Source organism: Tachypleus tridentatus, chromosome 6, assembly GCF_004210375.1.
Source record: "Tachypleus tridentatus isolate NWPU-2018 chromosome 6, ASM421037v1, whole genome shotgun sequence".
Taxonomy (NCBI): domain Eukaryota; kingdom Metazoa; phylum Arthropoda; class Merostomata; order Xiphosura; family Limulidae; genus Tachypleus; species Tachypleus tridentatus.
This window is the reverse complement of record NC_134830.1, coordinates 35,997,746-36,004,759: the sequence shown is the minus strand read 5'-3', so window position 1 is coordinate 36,004,759 and position 7,014 is coordinate 35,997,746. Positions and strand designations below refer to the sequence as shown.

General features: G+C 34.3%; 1 long non-coding RNA gene across 1 annotated transcript; it reads right to left on the bottom strand.

Moving 5' to 3' along the window:
- Positions 1-706: 706 nt before the first annotated feature.
- On the bottom strand, positions 707-1,417 carry LOC143254518 (uncharacterized). The gene is made up of 2 exons (XR_013030229.1): positions 1,260-1,417; positions 707-956 (listed from the first exon to the last, which is right to left on the bottom strand). It is a non-coding gene; the product is annotated as an uncharacterized LOC143254518 (long non-coding RNA).
- Positions 1,418-7,014: the final 5,597 nt, after the last annotated feature.

The window sequence follows — 7,014 nt, the reverse complement described above, 5'->3', positions numbered from 1 at the left end:
GTAAATTAAAGTTATTTCATGTTTTAGAAAATGTACACAAAAGCTGTAAGGTTTTCATGAATTAGTATATTACTGTTAAATCCAGTTTTATATTCTAATAACTTGTTTTGTTGTTCTTTTACAGGTTGATCCCAGTAATATTTTTTAACTTTGAGTGGCCTATATAAGCAAAATATCTTTCTTCAGAAGTTTGACTGTTCAAATGAAGGCTAGTTTCGATACACAACAAAATAAAATTCTCATGTGTTTTTCACACATTAAACTACTATTGTCATGAAAATAAGTATGTCTGAAATATTCACCTTAAAGCTGCGATAGTACTCAGCTAAGTAAATAGAGAAGAGGCACGAACCCTGGACCCTAGTGACAGGATATAAAAAACAACTTGCGAATACAATGCACATTAAGTCCTTCAGAGGTCTTAGTAACAGAATACAAAACTTGTAAATATATTGCAAATTAAGTCCTTCAAGCTAAATGTCTTTCCACCAATAACAGTACGTAGACAAGAAACTTACATTATCCCGAAAGAAAATAATTATATCTTCTTGTGTGTTTTCTTACAGCAAAGCCACATCGGGCCATTTGCTGAGCCCACCGAAGGGGAATCAAACCCCTAATTTTAGCGTTGTAAATCCATAGACATCCCGCTGTACTGGCGTTCCGCTGTCTTCACTGTGTTCCAACGTCTTTAGTTAAACCAGGATCACATTTTTCAACATTTTAATTGAATGTTTACAGGAAATTCGTTCTAAGAACAATATAACTGGAAACAATATTATTTTACTAATGCTCGATTTTTATATATCAGTTGAAGTTAGTTCCATGATCGGCAATGTTCTCTTCAAAAAATAGTTTCGATAAAGGTTTTTATTAACTCGTCAACTGCCCGCCCTTCAAATCACTGTGGAAAGCAAAGCTGCTATCTCAGTGTAGGTATATAGTTATTAGTTTTCCTAGAAAAGAAAAACAAACCTTTAATGTCAAAGTCCATTCGGGAAAAGGACTCTGCTATACTTTCTTTTTTGTGATATAAAGTATTTTTCAATAGTTTGTTTCATCAAAATGTTTTGTTTTTTTTAATAATACTAATGTATTGACAACATGTACGGCTTAGGCTATATGGAGTAACATCCTTAAAGATATTGAGTCAATTACAGAATATCACAAATTTATTCTTGAGACTTACTCGTCTCGAAAATACCATTATAAAGTAAAGTCAATAAGTTGTAGGATCAAAGTTGTGTGCGTACTATTACCTGAGATTTCAACTTGCTGTTAACGGTACTCTGATCTTTGCTCGGCTGGAGCTATAAGGGTTGAAAAAAAAAAAAAAGCACAGTTAACTTCAACCACCAGGGATTAGCTAATATTAACTACGATGCTAATACACGCAGGAAAGACAACAAAACTACGTGTTTCGTCAACACTTACCTTATGTTGTTTTTCTACCTGTTATGAAGTAAATCACTTACCAAATTCATTACTTAATAGTAGCAAAGGAAGATCTAAATAGAAGTAAGGAAGATCTAAATAGAAGTAAGGAAGATCTAAATAGAAGTACCACTTTTTAATTTTTGTCATATCCTATCTGTCACTGCATAAAAAGGCCAATCTAATTCAAAATGGCCCGGCATGGCCAAGCGCGTTAAGGCGTGCAACTTGTAATCTGAGGGCCGCGGGTTCGCATCCCCGTCGCGCCAAACATGCTCGCCCTCCTAGCCGTGGGGACGTTATAATGTGACGGTCAATCCCACTATTCGTTGGTAAAAGAGTAGCCCAAGAGTTGGCAATGGGTGATGATGACTAGCTGCCTTCCCTCTAGTCTTACACTGCTACATTAGGGACGGCTAGCACAGATAGCCCTCGAGTAGCTTTGTGCGAAATTACAAAACAAACCAAACAAACAAATTAATTCAAAAACCTTTTCCGGACAATATATGTTACGCCCCCCTCCAATACCTCCGTAGTTTCTAAAACGTTTAGTTCACTTCTATCATGGTTCAGTCAGATGTGTTTTTTTATTTGAAATCACTTTAAGACTTGATTGTAGAGACAAGTCCCAAGATGTTTGTGTTCACAAAGACATATTAAAGTTTCCTTTATTTATATAACTGAAACTTAAGTAAGTTTGGAAAAGTTCGATAGTTTCAAGGGTCACTTCCCTGAACACGTCATTAGTTTTCCATCTGACTAATTTTATGGCACAGTTAATGTGTTAAAATATAACTTTTATTCTCATATTTTGATTCTATATCCTACTAGAAAAGTTGGTTGGCCACTTGGCCTAATACGAAGAATCAAACCATATTTGGAATAGCCATACATGAGCTGTTTACACCTATTTCAGTGTTGTTTATTGACGGTTTAAGAATGTTTAACTTGAAAAATCGCAGCACACAAACTGGCTATGGAAAATTTAAGGTTAATAAAGAAATGTTCGTACGGAAGAGAAATAGTTATACGTTTAGTTACGTCAAAGTCTTCTCGTATATCTATAATTATATGTGTGTTTTCTTATAGCAAAGCCACATCGGGCTATCTTGTGAGTCCATCGAGAGGAATCGAACCTCTTATTTTAACGTTATAAATCCAAATACTTACCGCTGTATCAGCGGAGGACATATCTATAATTAATACAAACATTTATTTATTTCGGCCCGGCATGGCCAGGGGGTTAAGGCGTTCGACTCCCCGTCGCACCAAACATACTCGCCCTTTCAGCTGTGGAGGCGTTATAATGTGACGGTCAATCCCACTGTTCGTTGGTAAAAGAGTAGCCCAAGAGTTGGCGGTGGGTGGTGATGACTAGCTGCCTTTTCTCTAGTCTTACACTGCAAAATTAGGGACGGCTAGCATAGATAGCTCTCGAGTAGCTTTGTGCGAAATTCAAGAACAAACAAACAAAATGCATTTATTTGTCGATACACCTTCCTATTTCACTGCCATGGGTTCATATATGTTTATATCAGAAAACTGCGTTGAGAGCTTAAAATATCGTAGCATCAAGAAAAACGAAACTTTTTTTCAATCTTCCCAAAGTTTACTATTTTTAAATATCGGATAAATAATAAAATAGTAAAACGTGGATCCTTTTGTCGTTGTTTTTATTCTACATCGAGAAATAAACCTGGCGGTGAAAAAGTGTAATGACTAACTACAAACGCAGCAGTAAAAAATATAACTTTCTGTGAAAAGCAGTGAATTGTTTTGTTGTTCTATTTTGTTTATTGTTTAGCACAAAGCTACACAATGGGATATCTCTGCTGAACCCATCACGATGTCAAACCTGGTTTTTAGTAATATAAGCTTTCAGGCTTACCGCTGAGCTCTTGAAGGGAAGGGTAAGTCAAATTTATTCTATATGCCACAATGTTTTATCTTAAAATAAAGTCCCCGCTGGTAGAGCGGTAAGTCTTCGGATTAACAACGCAAAAATCAGGGAGCTCGGTTCCCCTCAGTGAACACAGCTGACAGCCGGTGTGGCTTTGCTATCAGACAAAATACACCCAAACTTAAAACAAATTTCATGGTCTCAACAAACTTGGAGCAAGCCAGTTATATTTAGTGGACTGAAATCTCCTTTTAATACAATATATATATGAAAATAATTTTTGCACTTCATTAGTAAAAAAGAATAAGTAAAATCTAACTCACGTCATAAAATTTATCACCTATCGTCTTGCACATTTTATCTCATTGCTTGCTGTCTCACCACCATCAATTACACAAGAATATCAACCATTTTTCGTTTGTCGTCAATAATGTCAGGGCCCGGCATGACCAGTTGGTTAGGATACGAGACTCGTAATCTGAGAATTGCTGGTTCGAATTTCCGTCACACCAAACGTGCTCACCCTTTCAGCCATGGGGGCGTTATAATGTTACAGTCAAACCCACTATTCGCTGGTAAAAGAGTATCCGAAGAGTTGGAGATGGGTGGTGATGACTAGCTGCCTTCCCTATAGTCTTACACTGATAAATCTGGACGATTAGCGCAGATAGCCTTCGTGTAGATTTCAGCGAAATTCAAAACAAACCAAACCAATCGTTTAATAACATGAAAACTCTGTTTCTGTACGTCTAAAGTATTATAGCAAATTAAACTTCTTGTTTCAGAATCTGAAAATATGTTTACAAATTTAAGTAACTACGAGTTTCAGAACGCTAACTCTTCTTAACAGTCGCATAAACAAAAAGAATTTCAAAGAAATTATCTGTGTAATAGTTTTAACTAAAGGTAAGAAATAATTAACGTTAGCAAATCTCATATTTAATGTGATTGACATTTTCTCCGCTAGAATAAGGACATTACAGACGAATAGCAGGACGCGGAGCATTTATTTTTATCTTTATAAATTCCCAAGTTGTAGAGGATTTTGATTTTTTTTATCAAAGAACCTCATTCAATTTGAAACTTTCTCTAGTCCCATTATTATAAAAATATATTATAAAAATATATTAGCTCATATTTCTCTTTTTCTACTCTCTTTTCAGCAACTCGATTTTACTAAATAACATGGGCGTTTCGAAATGGGTCTTCTTACCAATATTCTTTCAACACATGACATGTTCATTATAATAGGCATTATATAGAATTGATGAGGCTGACAAAAATATTACACAGTATGTTGTCAAAGGAACTGTTAGAAAAATTAGACCTATATATTCCTAACGTGAACGGACAATACAAGGCTAAAAAAATGGTCTATTACCAAAATACCGAACTAAAGTACCTCAGAAAAGAAATCTATCACAGTTTACGTATTTGTCTTCTTGCATTCAACCTCAAAACAAATACAGGTTGAAAATCGGTTTAGTCGACACTAAGTTGAAGAGTTTCTATTTTTTTATGAATACATATTATACATTCAACCGCCAAATGAATATTATTTGAAAACTTTCCAAAGTCTGAGAATATAAATAGCAAGTTTTCCAAATTATATGTTTTTTGCCTCTTGTGATGTATACATCAGCTGCTTTAATAACTGACTATTGCACTAAATCGACTAAAAACGCTGAGTTTAGAAAGTGACTATTATAACTGATCAATTCTCATCAAACTCTTTCTATTAATAAGTTTCACCATATTTATACTGAAAGATTTGTTAATGTAAAAGTTAAACTTTGCACTTCAAACCATACACAATTTTCGTTGCACACTATTGTTTTAAGGTTTAACTTTTAGGTTCAATATAATATAAAAATAAATAAAACATCCAAAAGACATTCTTCTTTTTTTTCTTAGATTTTAAATAACTTAAACAGATATTTCAATGATTTAGTCAAGACACTGGTGAGACATTTCATTTGGTGTTATACTGGTGGCCGGGATAAAACAAAATGTCGTCTATATGCTTACAGTTCTATTAGAATTTTAGCCGCGGCATAGTGGCTCCATAGAATGGTTCTGAGTTGTTTTGTCGTTTTTTTCAAGTAGAAACTTTTACTTCGCAACTCCGTTATCTCTTGACCGATTTGAGATCTATTTACAGTTTTGGTTTGGTTTGTTTTGAATTTTGCCCAAAGCTACACAAAGCCGTCCCTAATTTTGCAGTGTAAAACTAGAGAAAAGGCGGTTTATTCTGCAACCATCAATAGGTGAACCTTCCCTGTTCATCCGATAAGAGTTTCCTGTGTAAAAGTTCTAACATTCTACTTGGGCTACTCTTTTACCCACGAATAGTGGGATTGACTGTCATATTATAACGCCCCTATGGGCGTTTCTATCTCATATCGATAGAAAGGTCTTTTCGGATTGAATATTGGCTTTTCTATACGGAACCACTTTACCTGTTTTTTGCTTTTTTACACTTTGTATGCAACACGACAGCAAAATGTCGTTATTATCACGTGACTACTGGCTTCGATTTTAACTTTAGTAGTTGTTTTTATATTTTCAAAATATTTCACACAAACAACACTTAACCAGCGTGTGATTTTCCTTAAAACAAAAAGATAAAGATAAAATTGCACTAAATACAACTGCTATGCGCTTTCCTGAATAACTTAGTTCTAAAAAACGCATGCGCATTTCTTTCCGAACCATATGCTTATCACTTTGTGAACACACATTCAGACGGTTCTGCATATTCAGCAACGTTATTACATCTTTACATTTACTCTACTTTGCAATAATTTATTCTTTATTTTTGTCAGTTTCTTTGTTCTTATTCGTAAGATAATGTCATACACTGAACGTTCATATCTGCTTCATACTCTGTACGCTATCATTAATAACTTTACTATATTTCATTGCTTACTTTACGTGTAGTTTTATTAAATATAGTTAAGCCTACATAAGTTTGTTTGCCTGATCGCGTAACGTTTTTTGAAATAGACTAGGGTTTATCGATCTAAAACATAATGCCTGCAAGAAGGCGTATCTTAAATATCATGCGTGAAAAGCGAAGGGTACGAAAAATATTCCAAATATTTGCGAATTGCATCTAATATTAGTCGTTTTTTTCATTGGATATGGCGCAACGGACCTCTACTTGTGAATACATGTATGACAAATTTTGTGTTGCAATTATAAAACGGCTTATTTTCCTCTTTGAATTCAAGAGTTGATGATAGATACTGTTGATTAAGTGCCTTCCCTCGAGTCTATAAGTTCAAATTAGAAAGGTTTAAAATTTCGTAATTCGCAAGCAGCCCTGTATAAATAAAAGTTTAATGTATCAGGAAGGTTATTATAGAATATATGTGGTCTATTATTACATCATTAAAACCTAGTCCTTTGGGGCTAAAGTAAGAGAATCGCACAAACGACTTACATGTTGTTTTCCCTGAATAGAAAAACATTAATTTAATAAAAGTTGTTGTGAGTTTTCAGTTGCTCTATGATTGTATAAAACTATTTCATAAAATATTTATGAAGTTTTTTGGAAGTAGAAATAATTTAGGGTTCAAAAACACAATTTAATACGATACTTGCACGTCTGAACTCCGTGAGATATTACTTTAAGAATGTTATTCATAACTAACTATTATCTTGAATATTGAAACCAT